Raw genomic sequence first — 12,866 nt, 5'->3', positions numbered from 1 at the left:
AGCCGAGATTGTGCCACTGCACTCCAGCCTGGGCGACAGAGCGAGACTTCGTCTCAAAAACATGAAAAGAAAAGAAAATGCCACTAGGATCTCTGAAACTCCTATTAAACAGAAGACCGCAAAAGCCAGTATTGAGGAGATGGTGAGAGAAAGCTGTTCACGTGTAGGCAGAGTGAGAAAATTCTAAAACAAGACAAAGAAGGAAAAGAGTGGGGCAAACATGGTGTAAAGAAAGGGCCGAAAAGAGAGGGTAAAGGGAAGGAGAGGGTCTGTTGTTACTGGCAGGGCTAATCCCAGGCAATGCTGTGTGCCCGGCAATCTTCTAGCCCAGCCCCCTACCGATAAGTCTCTAAGTACAATGCCACCAATATATAATGTGCTAAATATTTTAAATCACCTTTCTTTTCAAAACAAGTATCTAATTCATCTTAAATAATACCATGTGGGAAATAATAAATTTGATGTCTAGTTATATGTTTTGTAATACATGTTAGGATAAACACACAATTAGTAACAGTATCTGTCCATCTATCCATCTATGAAGCGCCAAAAACGATCCCGGTTGCTGCGCAGTGGTGTGCACACAATTCCATGGAAAGTCCATTCCCTCCTCACCCCATAACCCATCCCTTAGCCATCATCATCTCTTACTGGAATTATCCAAACAGCCGTCTCATAGATGTCCCAGGCTTCAGTATTGGCCCCACTCCAATCCTGACTATGACTACAAACTAAAGCCAGGGTGATAAATTCTAAAGTGAAAATTATATTATGATTAAAGATGGTTGATGAAATGCATATATTTAGCACTGTTTTATTGTGAAATCACAATAAAGACTTTTCTTGGCTGGGCACGGTGGCTCACGCCTGTAATCCCAGCACTTTGGGAGGCAGAGCCGGATGGATCAGAAGGTCAGGAGATCAAGACCATCCTGGCTAACACGGTGAAACCCCGTCTCTACTAAAATACAAAAAAATTAGCCGGGCGTGGTGGCGGGCGCCTGTAGTCCCAGCTACTCGGGAGGCTGAGGCAGGAGAATGGCGTGAACCCTGGAGGCAGAGCTTGCAGTGAGCTGAGATTGCGCCACTGCACTCCGGCCTGGGCCACAGAGCGAGACTCCGTATCAAAAAAAAAAAAAAAAAAAAAAAAAAAAAAATTTTCTCGAGATGTGAAGTCACAAGAACAAAGAGAACAGGGGAAGCTACCAGAACCCACTTGGAAGAAGCTAGCAATCAGACGGTGAAGTGGTCCTAGAGAACGTGGGCCCTCAGAAGTAAGAAGTACACCAAGATGAGAAGAAGATTTGGGGCTCAGGAAACAAGAATCCAACTCATGAGAGAGCATGACGGGCAAGGGAGATGCCAAGATCACAGCTGCTGGTCCAGACTGGAGCAGGTGAGCAGGTTCAGGAGAGATTCCTCCACAACAGGAAACTGATAGAATCCCTGAGGTGTCTAAAGACATCGAGAGATCTGGAAGTGGTGGTTCACGCCTGTAATCCCAACACTTTGGGAGGCCAAAGTGGGAGGAGTTCAAGACCAACCTGGGCAATATAGTGAGATCCCATCTCTACAAAACATTTTATTTTACTTTATTTTATTTTATTTTTTTGAGACACAGTCTCTTTGTTACCCAGGCTGGAGTGCACTGGTGCGATCTCCGCTCACTGCAACCTCCGCCTCCTGGTTTCAAGTGATACTCCTGCCTCAGCCTCCTGAGTAGCTGGGACTACAGGCTCGCACCACCACGCCTGACTAATTTTTTTGTATTTTTAGTAGAGATGGGTTTCAGCATGTTGGCCAGGCTGGTCTCAAATTCCTGACCTCACGTGATTACCCTGCCTTGGCCTCCCAAAGTGCTGGAATTACACTGGTTTTCACTTTCAATGCAGTATTTGATAAATTACGTGAGATATTCAACACTTTATTATAAAATAGGCTTTGTGTTAAGTGGTTTTGCCTAACTGTAGGCTACTGTAAGGCCACCATGCCCGGCCTCTACAAACCATTTTTAAAAAGTAGCCAGGCATGGGGGTGCATGCCTGTGGTCCCAGCTACTCAGGAGGCTGAGGTAGGAGGACCACTTGAGCCCAGGAGGTCGAGGCTCCAGTAAGCTGTGATCACACCACTGCACTCCAGCCTGGGCGACAGACTGAGACCCTGTCTCAAAACAAACCAAACACACATTAAGAGGAACTTTACACAACTAAAGGGGACTCAAATTTGTGATAGCACACAGAAAAGTGGACAACCAATAAAACAACAGTCATTAACTCCAGACAGAATGCTGTATAGGAAACGTGATTCCAATGCATGACATGGCTCCACTGTGAATAGGCCCCGGGAGATGTGGGCCTGACTATAATTCTGGAGACCGGCGTGGGAATAGAAGGGGACAGCAAGTGAGAACAGGGCAGAGGCAGTAAGGGGCCAGTGCTCATCCTCTGTGGCAGGAATGGATGGATAATGAGGAAACTGGAAAACCACGTTTGAGATACCTGAAACTGAAAAGCTGAAGTATTTGAAAGTGGCTGGCTGTGGGGAGGAAGTAAGGGTACGAAACAATTTGCCTCTTTTTTTTTTTTTTTTTTTTTTTTTTAATGAGATGGAGTCTTACTCTGTCACCCAGGCTGGAGTGCAGTGGTGCGATCTCAGCTCACTGCAACCTCTGCCTCCTGGGTTCAACTGATTCTCCTGCGTCAACCCACAGCCCACCCACAAACCCCCCACCCACCTGCAACGCCCACCCCCGGCCCCTGCCCTCCAGTAGATGGGACTACAGGCATGCACCACCATGCCCGGCTAATTTTTGTATTTTTAGTAGAGACGGGATTTCACCATGTTGGCCAGGCTGGTCTCAAACTCACGGACTCAAGTGATCTGCCTGCCTTAGCCTCCCAGAGTGCTGGGATTATGGACAGGAGCCACTGGCCACAATTTGCCCCTTGAAACGTAAGCAGTGCATAAATTTGAATTTAAAACACCGGGTCATGTTACCTCCCTGCTTAAAACCTTATAAGCAATCCTCGACTTACGATGGTTGGACTTAGGACTTTTCAACTTTACAATGGTGCAAAAGTGATACACATTCCATTGTATTACACATTTCATTCCTCTACACATTCAGTAGAAACCATTCTTTGAATTTTGATCTTTTCCTCTGCTGGTGAAATGTGGTATGATGAGATTCTGGGAAGAACGGTGAGCGATTCTGGTTTTCACTTTCAGTGCAGTATTTGATAAATTACATGAGATATTCAACACTTTATTATAAAATAGGCTTTGTGTTAAGTGGTTTTGCCTAACTGTAGGCTACTGTAAGTGTTTCGAGGTTAGGAGTACTAAATGCATTTTCAACTTACTGATATTCACAACTTAGAATGAATTTGTCAGAATGCAACCCTTTCATAAGTCAAGGAGCACCTGTAATGGCCTCTGTAAAATAGCTTTCGAGGCCTCTTCTGGGTAAATCCTACCTACTGCCAGGGCCTCACCTTTCCCTGGGCCATATTGCACACTTTGTGTCAAGATACACTTCGCCCCTAGAGCCAGCCATATCCTCTTATCTCGCATATCTAGAATTTTGAACATAAGCCCCCTGACTCTCCCCGTCCTCTCCATTCCCTTCTCTGGGCAAACTTTGATTCAACTTCAAGTTTCCATTTGGCCTTCATTTTTGAAGGAAATGCACCTCCACCCCCTAAACTCCCACCCTGCTAGACTGGGGAAGATTTCCCTCCCATCTGATTCCGTAATTCCCTTCTTTTCTTATCCACTTCCCATACTTGCTGCTATTGCTTCCTTAATTATTTTCAACCCTCCACCGGAGAACTCTGCCAGGGCAAAGAAAACAGTCTTTTTCATCATTATATTATCAGGGACTACCACTGTACCAAGGACATTGTAAAACTAAATATAGAGTTGTTGAATGAATGAATCCCACTGTCTAGACCCTGGGGCAATTTTTATCAAAATCTCTGTTATAAAAATGTTTTCTCAGCTGACTTTTTTTTTTTTTTTTTTTTCTTGAGACTGAGTCTCACTCTGTCACCCAGGCTGGAGTGCAGTGGCACGATCTTGCCTCACTGCAACCTCCACCTCCCGGGTTCAAGCAGTTCTCTTGCCTCAGCCTCCTGAGTAGCTGGGATTACAGATGTGTGCCACCACGTCCAGCTAATTTTTGTATTTTTGGTAGACAGAGCGTTTCACCATGTTGACCAGGCTGGTCTTGAACTCCTGACCTCAGGTGATCCGCCTGCCTCAGACTCCCAAAGTGATGGGATTACAGGCGTGAGCCACCACGCCTGGACTGACTTTCAATTAGAAGAGTATTTAGGCCTCTAGATATGAATGACTATATAAAGCCAAATGCATAATTGGCCTGTTTGTGTGGTCCAGCTAGCCAGTGAGATATTTCTCTGTAGAGGATCCTTTCAGAGTCCCTCAAATCACACTTAGTTGGTGAAGTCACCTGTTTGGCTTCGTATTACTCAGATAAGCAATATCGTGTGGCAGTTGACCACACAGTCGGTAGGACTGGGCTCCAGGGTTCAAATCTCAGCTTTCTTACTTAGACCTTAGCAAGTGATTTAGCTTCCCACGACTCAAGTTCCCTACCTGTAAAATTGGTATAAAATAATGCTTGCTTCAGTTTTTTGTTTTTTTTTTTTTTTTTTTTTTTGAGACAGAGTGTTGATCTGTCACACTGGCTGGAGTGCAGTGGCGCGATCTCGGCTCACTGCAATCTCCGCCTCCCGGATTCAAGAGATTCTCCTGCCTCAGCCTCCTGAGTAGCTGGGATTACAGGCATGTGCCACCACACCCAGCTAATTTTTGTATTTTCAGTAGAGACGGGGTTTCTCCCTGTTGGTCAGGCTGGTCTTGAATTCCTGACCCCGGTTGATCCACCCACCTTGGCCTCCCAAAGTGCTGGAATTACAGGTGTGAGCCACTGCGCCCAGCCCTTCATAGGTGTTTTTAGAGTGTTTTCAGCATGGTGCCTGGCACATAGTAAGCACTCAGTATATTATCATTATAGCTTCCAGATACCTTTCTCTATATGCACTCCAGTTTGTTAATATTTTTTTAAAGTGTGACTGGTCAAAATTAAACCCAAAACTATTTTGTCTGACCAGGGCAAAAGGTACAGGGTCCTAGCACTGCCTAGATCTAGAAATTTTACTTCTTTTAATGCAGCCTAAAATTATACTGGCTTTTTTTTCCTAAGCAGCCATATCATACTGCGGAGTCATATCAACCTTGCATTTAATAAACCCCTCAGACCTTTTAGTGTGAATCTCTGTCCAAATAGCACTTACCCTTCCTGTATCTGGGTAATCAATTTTTTAAAATATTTTAATTTTGTTTCTTAAGATGGAGTGTCCCTTTGTGGCCCAGGCTAGAGTGTGGTGGTATGATCTTGGCTCACTGGAACCTCTACCTCCCGGGTTCAAGTGATTCTCCTGCCTCAGCCTCCCAAGTAGCTGGGATTACAGGCACCCACCACCAAGCCCAGCTAATTTTTGTATTTTTAGTAGAGACAGCGTTTTACGATGTTGGCCAGGCTGGTCTTGAACTCCTGACCTCAAATTATCTGCCTGCTTCGGCCTCCCAAAGTGCTGGGATTACAGGTGTGAACCACCACAGCCGGCCTAACTCATCCATAAAGTTGCTGAACAGAAGGAGGCCAACGGCAAAATCATCATAACTCTAGCAAAGCCTCTTCAAGTCAACAGCAGTCAACAGTCCAGCAACTTTCTTCACATGCAATCTTTCAGCCTGTAATTCCTCATCTCCGTCTATAAGGATGTCATGATAAAGGTCCCAAATTACCATTTCTTAAAGATGTCTGCAAAATATGGGCTCTAAGGGTGTTTGTTTATAACAGCAAAAAACAGAAAACAACCTTAATGTCCGACAAGAAGAGACTGATTGCATCCATGTTTGTACATATTTTCAGTGGACAGCTTTTGCATTACAAAAACATTAAAATTCTGCACATTCATGTGGCCTAAACTTACTTTTCACCATAGATAGTGTGGCTATTTGGGATTTCGCTCCCTAGTTTTCCTTCCCTCTTCTGGTAATATCACTCTGACTTTCTTTGGGTGGAGGGAATTTCCCTTTCCCACTGGGTTACTTTTAGTGAAACTGTCTAATAAAGCAACTCTTGCTTCCCTAACCAGAGGGAGGATAGCTGCCCCAAGCTAGGACATTGAACTGTCTCTTCAAGGACTTTAAGGACTAAGAAAAATTGGAACCGATGTGTCACAGCAATTGTGCCGTGATCCAACTGGCTATTAATTCCTGCTGCCAGAAGCCCAGAGCTGCCCCGGTTCCTGCTCTTTCTAATTCTGATTTTCTATCTCTCCCTTTGATGTGGTGAACTCGGCATAACTCCCGATGAATGGCATTTTGCTTAAATTGTCCAGTGTTAGTTTCTATTGCTTACAATAAAAAACTTTAATTGGTTCAGTCAAGTCCCTTAAAATATTTTAGAACTGTTTTAAAAATCCCAATATATAAAACAGAGTGTAGGCTGAGTGCAATGGCTCACATCTATAATCCCAGCATTTTGGGGGACTGAGGCAGGTGGATTGTTTGAGACTGAGGCAGGCGGATTGCCTGGGCAACACAGTGAGACCTCATAGCTACAAAAAAAAAAAAAAAAAATACACACAAACAAAAATTAGCTGGTGTGGGGACACATGCCTGTAGTCCCAGCTACTCGGGAGGATGAGGTGTAAGGATTGCTTGAGCCCGGAAGGCAGAGGTTGCACTGAGCCAAGATCATGCCATTGCACTCCAGCCTGGGTGACAGAATGAGACCCTGACTCGAAAAACAATCATACAGGCCAGGCGCGGTGGCGCATGCCTGTAATCCCAGCCCTTTGGGAGGTCGAGGTGGGCAGATCACAAGGTCAGGAGTTCAAGACCAGCTTGGCCGACATGCTGAAACCCTGTCGCTACTAAAAAGACAAAAATTAGCTGGGCGTGGTGGCGTGCGCCTGTAGTCCCAGCTACTCAGGAGGCTGAGGCAGGAGAATTACTTGAACCCAGGAGGCAGACGTTGCAGTGAGCCGAGATCATGCCACTCTAGCCTGGGTGACAGAGTAAGACTCCGTCTTGAGAAAACAAACAAAACAAAACAAAAACATACAAACAAAAACCCAAACAGAAAAACAAGAAAAAACCAGAGTGCTCTTGCACATGGGTGGTCCGTCCATTTGGCTAACTCTTACCTGTACAATAAACTCCCAGAGCTCTACGAATGCAGTGTAAAGTAGAAGTCATCTTTTGAGAATGGAGTGTCTCCTCTTCTCTCTCTGGTGATATTAAAGGTATTCACTTGTTATTTCCTACAGATCTTAATGTTTGTTTTGTGTGTTGTCCTGTCTTTCATGTTAGAAGCTTTTCCCAAAGTCTGATGATTTTTGGCTGTCAGTTTCTATTTAAAAGCAACCCAGTAAAATGATTACCAGAAATGTACATGAGCAGGGCTTGTACCCCATTCTCCTGTTTTCAACTCCACTCCTTGCTTCTGAGGTCCTCGGTGCTTTGGATTCCTGAGACTTCCTGGCGTTCTGTTGCCCAAATTGTGTTCCTTCGTTGGCATCTCCTTTTGGAGTCACTTGCTTCCAGCTTTCTCTGTTCTGCCAAGTCAGTTACCACTCATCCATTTATTTTCCACCTTCCAAAAATGCGTTGTCATTGCTGGTCCTGTCGTTTCCTCTCCTAATCTCTTTATCTGCAGATTTTTATCTTTCTTATTCCTTTCATATAATTTTAGTGTTTTTTAGTGAGAAGGAAGTAGAGATAATAGTTTGGGTTCATTATTTCAGTAGAAATCTCTACCTTTTCTGGAGTTACCATGTTTTATTTTTATACTAAATATAAATACGAGTATTTTTAATTTTATAAAGACACAGTCCTATAACATTTGTTTGTTGTCTACCAGTAGTCTACAAATCTATTAGTCAAATCAAAAAGGAAATAAAGATGGTTACAATGATTTGTCCTTAATAAATTCATTGTGGCTCCAAGTATTCACTTAATTATTTTCTGGGTGTTCACAACAAGCAACACTGTTGAACCAGGTGATCCTACTAATTGTCAATATTCAACACCAAGCTGGTGATTAGCAGAACCCACTATTTTCCTACTCAATTGCAATTCCTTTCTAATTTCTCATGAAATTTTAAAGCGTATTGATAGTTACTTTGCAATCCCTTTTCCAAGTCCCCTTAGCATCTTATAAATAAATGTGTCTAGACATGAGGTTTTTGTTTATTAAAATAATTACTTTAAATAAATTACTTCACCTACTATAGGCTTTCATCCTCTTTTTGCAATGTTTGTCCTAAATCTTTTTAGTTTGAAGACTGTACTAATTTTTTCTGGGAGAAGTGGGACTGCCTAGCATCTAAACGCCCTTCTTATCTGGGGGAATCCAAACATATGTGGAGAAAAGGCTCCACTGTGAAAACCAAAGAGGTAGAAATTCTCTCTCTTGTCCTCTAGCAAGACAGCATGTGATCTAGGCTCAGTGAATCAGGATTTTGAATATTGGGGGAATGATGTAAAGACACAGAAGGTGGGAGTTTTTTCACTGCAGTGGTAGAGGAGTGGAGAGTAGAGAAGTGTGGGAGTGGGCATCCTTTGCCAGTGATACCTAGAGTGGAAGCACCAAGTAGCCACTGGTGGCAGTTCCAGCCATGGTGGCCCTATTCTGGTGGCAGGATCTTGACAGAATTTGGCTGCCCAACCTCTCTTTGTCCCTGGATGGGTTTTTTTTATTTTGTTTTGTTTTGTTTTTTTGAGAAGGAGTTTCACTCTGTTGCCCAGGCTGGAGTGCAATGGCGCGATCTCAGCTCACTGCAAACTCCACCCTCTGGGCTCAAGTGATTCTCCTGCCTCAGCCTCCCAAGTAGCTGGGATTATAGGCCCCTGCCACCACACCCGACTAATTTTTGTATTTTTAGTAGAGACTGGTTTCACCACGTTGGTCAGGCTGATCTTGAACTCTTGATCTCAGGTGATCTGCCCGCCTTGGCCTCCCAAATTGCTGAGATTACAGGCGTGAGCCACCGCGGCCCGGCCTCTGGCTGGATTTTGATCTTGGTGTTGTGGACTTCCCCTTGATTCTGTGAACTGTCTTACACCATTCCAGCAAATTTCTTTTCTGGGGAAGTTAGCAAGAGTCAGTTTCTGATATCTGGACAAAGAACCTTGACTGGTACAGAGAAATTGGTACAAGGAGATGGTTGCAGATGACAAAACCCTGGAGAAATGGATGAGGGAAGGAATCTGAGCTGTCTACCTAGTTACTTAGGACTGAGAGCAGTAAGAATTCTGTTAGTATGTAGGCATAATATGTGCTTGATATTGTATAGTGGCAGAAAAAAATTAAAAGATAAATATTTTCCAGATCACTACTTATTAAAGCAATTATTTGCCCCTGCAAACTATAGGAAAGTCAAAAGAAATTCAAGAACTTGAGAGTGGTGTTCATTTCTTTTCTTGGCTCTAGTCTGCTTCAACAAAAATAGATGACAAGCTCAGCTCCTTAAATTCTCAGATCATAACACAGATTGACACACAGGCACTTTCTAAGACCATACTAAAAGGGATCTCATTTCTCACAGCCATAGGACAGAGGTAACTGAAAGCCAAACTCCAGGAATTACCAAAATTACAAAGTCAGCTGAATTTTTAGCCTCACTAGGACCCGTATGTGAAAGAGCATTGATCAGGACCGCGTTTCCGCTCAAGAACTGGAATGAGAAAACATGATGATATGTGAAAAACTCAGGGAACTCTGTACCCCCAAGCCACACTAAGCCTTCATCACCAGCCAAAACAGAGCCTGCGCCTATATGTAATGAGGCTATTGTTGCTGTACATGAAGATGCACCTAAGAGAGTTATCTTGCAAAAGGAAGCCAATTATTTTCCTGTTCTACTCCCTTCACTCCTCATTATCTCCAAACACATAACTAGAATTAGGTACCAGCATGTCCAGGAGGGCCAATTATAAAATACAACCAGAGAGTTAATGATTAGCACACACTGGACAAGACACACACACACACACCCCCCCCAAGATTTGCTAATTTACAGTAATGTGGAGGAACATACATAGGAATGGATTTTCTGAGGAGGAAAAAACGAAATTTTAGATTCCGGCTGAATTTGTCAATGCAGATATGCTTTCTAGAAATTCAGATTTAGCAAATTGACTCAAGTAGCTGGAAATGTTTCTAAATATTTTCTTGGTTGGTTGCCTGCCTGAAACCTAGTCACCATGAAGGACAATGCCAAATGAAGTGGAGGTACAAAGTGGTGTCGCGTTGAGGAAGGAATTCGGAAACGCTGGAAGACAGAAATACTGGAGGGCATTCATATGTCCTCTTTTTATGTCCCCAAGGTGGCCCAGAAAGCCAGTGAAGAAAATACCCGCATCTTTGAGAATGTTTAGTGACTGTCTAAGTAGGCCAGGAATGCCTATGGGAGAAGCTGCAGCTGCCATGGCTTCCCTTATTTTAACGGCAATGGATAGATCCCCAGTCAGCAGAGGCCAAATGGTGGCACTTAACTGCCAGTGGTGTGGGGACGTGACTTTCATCTTCGGCAGCAAGGCCAGCATGATGATCAGAAGCTTCAGGCCTTCAATCCTCTTTGTTTTTGTTTTTTGGTTTTGGGTGTTTTTTTTTTTTTATTTTTTATTTTTGGTTGGTTAGTTGGTTGGTTGGTTTTTGAGACAGGATCTTGTTCTGTCGCCCAGGCTGGAGTACAGTGGCACAGTCATGGCTCACTGCGGCTTCCACCTCCCGGGCTCAAGCAATCCTCTTACCTCAGCCTCCAGAGAGTAGCTGGGACTACAGGCTCAAGCCACCATGCCTGGCTAATTTTCATATTTTTTGGTGGAGATGGGGCTTTGGCCTGTTGCCCAGGCTGTCTCAAGCTCCTGGGCTCAAGGAATCTGCCCATCTCAGTCTCCCAAAGTGCTGGGATTACAGGCGTGAACCAGCATGCCCATCCCCTCCAAGGCTTTTTTAACATAGGTCATCAGTACCAAAACAAGTGATTAGACACTAGACATCCTCAGAATCACAGAAATGGCCATCTGACCTGTGGAATAAGGCCTATATGTAAACAGGGTCATCTGGAAGTACCTGCACTTCCCCCTACCTATCCAAAATCAGTCAAAACAACACTACATCCCCAGGGAAATCATCACCAGGATCTCATTAGGTGCAAGGTGCAGAGTTATATTACGTTTCCATTAACTATTTAGTTTGGCTAGTACAGAAACTGGCTGGATCTTGAAAAACCACATGGATCCTCAGTGCTCTTGTATCTGCTGTTCCAGATGGGGTCTCCTAATATAGCCGGTGGTACCTGGAAGACTGCAATGATCCTTAATGCCTTTGTTCTCTATCCCAGGAGTTAGAAAACACCAGGAAAAGGGTTGTTTCCACCTGGAAGAGAAATGCTAGAGCAACACCCCATCTTCCTCAGCATTATCATCTGTCTCCGGACGACAATGAAATTCACAGGACATTGATTGTCTTTTTATCCCATTGGACATCATGCTAGTCTACAATACTGATAACACCACGATGATAGGATCTGAAGACCTGGAAGTACCAGGTACCCAAAGTACCTTGATAAAACACATACCAGAGTAAGGGAAGGAGGATGGGAAGAAGAGAGATTCTAAGAAGATGCAGGAGTTGGCCAGGCGCTGTGGCTCACGCCTATAATCCCAGCACTTTGGGAGGCTGAGGCGGGTGGATCACCTGAGGTCAGGAGTTCAGCCTGGCCAACATAGTGAAACCCCATCTCTACTAAAAATACAAAAATTAGCTGGGCGTGGTGGCAGGCGCCTGTAATCCCAGCTACTCAGGAGGGTGAGGCAGGAGAATCACTTGAACCTGGGAGGCGGAGGTTGCAGTGAGCTGAGATCGCGCCATTGTACTCCAGCCTGGGCAACAGAGCAAGACTCTGTCTCAAAAAAAAAAAAAAAGACTACGCAGGAGTCTGTCACCTCAGTGATGTTTCTAGAGGTTGGTGGGGGATCTAACTCCCATCAGAATAGCCCATACAAAATGAAGACTAGGTTTAGCACCTTTTACTCTCATCACTAAGAAAGAGGCATAAGTGGCCAGGTGCAGTGGCTCACGCCCGTAATCCTAGCACTTTGGGAGGCTGAGGTGAGTGGATTACCTGGGGTCAGGAGTTCGAGACCAGCCTGGCCAACAAGTAGAGACATGTATCCTGTCTCTACTAGAATACAAAAAAAATTCAGCTGGGCATGGTGGCATGTGCCTGTAATCCCAGCTACTCGGGAGGCTGAGTCAGGGAGAATTGCTTGAACCTGGAAGGCAGAGGTTGCAGCCAAGATCACGCCACTGCACTCCAGCCTGGGCAACGGAGCAAAACTCCTCTCCAAAAAAAAAGAAAAAAAAAACACAAAAGAGGCACAAGCTTTGCTGCTTTGCTGGCCTTTTTAGACTTTTTTTTTTCTTTCCCGAGACAAGGTCTCCCTCTGTCACCCAGTCTGGAGTGCAGTGGTGTGATCTCGGCTCACTGCAGCCTTAACCTCCCAGGCTCAGGCAATTCTCCCACCTCACCTCCCTAGTATCTGGAACAGGCACATGCCACCATGCCTGGCTAATTTCTGTATTTTTTGTAGAGACAGTTTCACCATGTTGCCCAGGCTGGTCTTGAGCTGGGCGCAAGCAATACTCCTGCCTTGGCCTGCCAAAGAGCTGGGATTACTGGTGTGAGTCATGGAGTCCCGCCCTATTTATTTATTTATTTATTTATTTTTGAACTCTCTTGCCCAGACGGGGGTTCAGTGGC

The sequence above is a fragment of the Pongo pygmaeus genome, chromosome 12 (genome assembly GCF_028885625.2).
Source record: "Pongo pygmaeus isolate AG05252 chromosome 12, NHGRI_mPonPyg2-v2.0_pri, whole genome shotgun sequence".
NCBI classification, from domain to species: domain Eukaryota; kingdom Metazoa; phylum Chordata; class Mammalia; order Primates; family Hominidae; genus Pongo; species Pongo pygmaeus.
Note: the sequence above shows the minus strand (reverse complement) of the source record.